The sequence below is a fragment of the Trichomycterus rosablanca genome, unplaced genomic scaffold (genome assembly GCF_030014385.1).
Source record: "Trichomycterus rosablanca isolate fTriRos1 unplaced genomic scaffold, fTriRos1.hap1 scaffold_226, whole genome shotgun sequence".
NCBI lineage: Eukaryota > Metazoa > Chordata > Actinopteri > Siluriformes > Trichomycteridae > Trichomycterus > Trichomycterus rosablanca.
The window spans coordinates 12,501-15,000 of NW_026947054.1; the positions used below are offsets into that span (position 1 = coordinate 12,501).

At 62.6% G+C, this 2,500-nt stretch overlaps 1 non-coding gene across 1 annotated transcript in view; it reads left to right on the forward strand.

Annotated features, from left to right (window-relative positions):
• Nucleotides 1–1,982: 1,982 nt before the first annotated feature.
• Nucleotides 1,983–2,500, forward strand: part of LOC134306790 (18S ribosomal RNA) — a 1,842-nt gene continuing 1,324 nt past the window's right edge. The window contains exon 1 of the ribosomal RNA XR_010009468.1: nt 1,983–2,500. This exon is cut by the window's right edge and continues 1,324 nt beyond it. This is a non-coding gene — a ribosomal RNA (18S ribosomal RNA).

A 2,500-nucleotide genomic window follows, 5' to 3' on the forward strand; every position in this document is an offset into this window, starting at 1 on the left:
GCAGACCCTCACCACCAGAGCAGAAGGGCAGCCCCCTCCCCCCTCTCTCTCTCTCTCTCTCTCTCTCTCTCTCTCTCTCTCTCTCTCTCTCTCTCCCTCTCTCGCTGGGCAGGGGCCAGCAGTTCCCATGGGTGAAACGGTCTTTTTCCAGCGGAAATTTGTCCAAAACCCGCCCAGGGGTCGTCACCACCACCAGAGCGGCTGGGCAGGCCCCATCTCTCCCCGGGCAGGCAGCCTCTCTCCCTGGGCAGGCTGGGCCTGTGGCCTGGGTGAATTTTCGGCCTCCTGGAAAACTTTCGGCAGGGTCCGCCCCCTCCCTGGGCACGGGCGGCGGCTCCCCTGGGTGAGCGTCCCCTTTTCGGTGAGATTTTGTCAAAGTCCAAAATCCACCCCGGGGTCACCACCACCACCACCACCACCACCACCACCACCAGAGCGGCTGGGCAGGCCCCATCTCTCCCCGGGCAGGCAGCCTCTCTCCCTGGGCAGGCTGGGCCTGTGGCCTGGGTGAATTTTCGGCCTCCTGGAAAACTTTCGGCAGGGTCCGCCCCCTCCCTGGGCACGGGCGGCGGCTCCCCTGGGTGAGCGTCCCCTTTTCGGTGAGATTTTGTCAAAGTCCAAAATCCACCCCGGGGTCACCACCACCACCACCACCACCACCACCACCAGAGCGGCTGGGCAGGCCCCATCTCTCCCCGGGCAGGCAGCCTCTCTCCCTGGGCAGGCTGGGCCTGTGGCCTGGGTGAATTTTCGGCCTCCTGGAAAACTTTCGGCAGGGTCCGCCCCCTCCCTGGGCACGGGCGGCGGCTCCCCTGGGCGAGCGTCCCCTTTTCGGTGAGATTTTGTCAAAGTCCAAAATCCACCCCGGGGTCACCACCACCACCACCACCACCACCACCACCAGAGCGGCTGGGCAGGCCCCATCTCTCCCCGGGCAGGCAGCCTCTCTCCCTGGGCAGGCTGGGCCTGTGGCCTGGGTGAATTTTCGGCCTCCTGGAAAACTTTCGGCAGGGCCTCCCTCTGGGCAGGCTCGGCGGATCGCCTGGGTGATTATCGGCTGGGTCTTCATACCCAGTCAAAATTTGTCTAAGCCCGAAATCCACCCCGGGGTTCACCACCTCCGCAGCAGGGCAGGCCCTCCCTCTGGGCAGGCCGGGCCTGTGGCCTGGGTGAATTTTCGGCTGGGTCTTCATACCCAGTCAAAATTCGTCTAAGTCCGAAATCCACCCCGGGGTCACCACCTCCGCAGCAGGGCAGGCCCTCCCTCTGGGCAGGCTCGGCGGATCGCCTGGGTGATTATCGGCTGGGTCTTTATAAACAGTGAAAATCTGTCTAAGTCCGAAATCCACCCCGGCCCCGACGGCAGCCGACCCCGCACCAGGCCTCTCTGCTGGGGCAGGCCGAGAGCCTTTCTCCCCGCTATGGTCGTCTGGCGGGTGTCGAGTCACGGAAGGGGTGTGCTCGGGATAGTAGGAGGCCGAGAAACGAGAGCAGCTACGAACCACGAGACGAAGCGCCTGACAGATCGGAACACACGACCCGCCTGGGGTAGGCACCTGCCCGGCCCGGGCAGCGAGATCCTCCCCGCGTAGCGGTGTTTGCCTCTATGGGTGGGGGCGGTCGAACCGGTGGGGGTCTCCCCGCCGACCGACCCTCCCGCCGGCCTTCAGAAAGAGACGTAGGTGGCCGGTTGTCGATGGAAGCAAAACGATGAGAAGAGGCCGTCGGACGTCGGTCAGGGGACAGGGGGGGGGCCCGTCTGCTCTGCAGCGGTCAACCCGTGCTCTCCTCTCCGCTCGTCTCTGCGGTCCTCTCGAATCAGCGTTTCCCAGTCGAGCCTCTCGGAAGCGAAGAAAATCAAGGCACGTGCGTGGCCTTCCCGAGCCCCCTCTTCTCTCTCTCTCTCTCCCTCCGTCTCGCACGGAGAAGGAGGAGAAGAGCGAGGTTGGGGAGACGGCCCCGCTTCTCCTCGGAGAAAGTGCTACCTGGTTGATCCTGCCAGTAACATATGCTTGTCTCAAAGATTAAGCCATGCAGGTCTAAGTGCACACGGTCGGTACAGTGAAACTGCGAATGGCTCATTAAATCAGTTATGGTTCCTTTGATCGCTCCACACGTTACTCGGATAACTGTGGTAATTCCAGAGCTAATACATGCAAACGAGCGCTGACCTCCACCGGGGGATGCGTGCATTTATCAGACCCAAAACCCATCCGGGGGGCTCGGGCCCCCCGGCCGCTTTGGTGACTCTAGATAACCTCGGGCCGATCGCGCGCCCTCCGCGGCGGCGACGTCTCATTCGAATGTCTGCCCTATCAACTTTCGATGGTACTATAGGCGCCTACCATGGTGACCACGGGTAACGGGGAATCAGGGTTCGATTCCGGAGAGGGAGCCTGAGAAACGGCTACCACATCCAAGGAAGGCAGCAGGCGCGCAAATTACCCATTCCCGACACGGGGAGGTAGTGACGAAAAATAACGATACAGGTCTCTTTCGA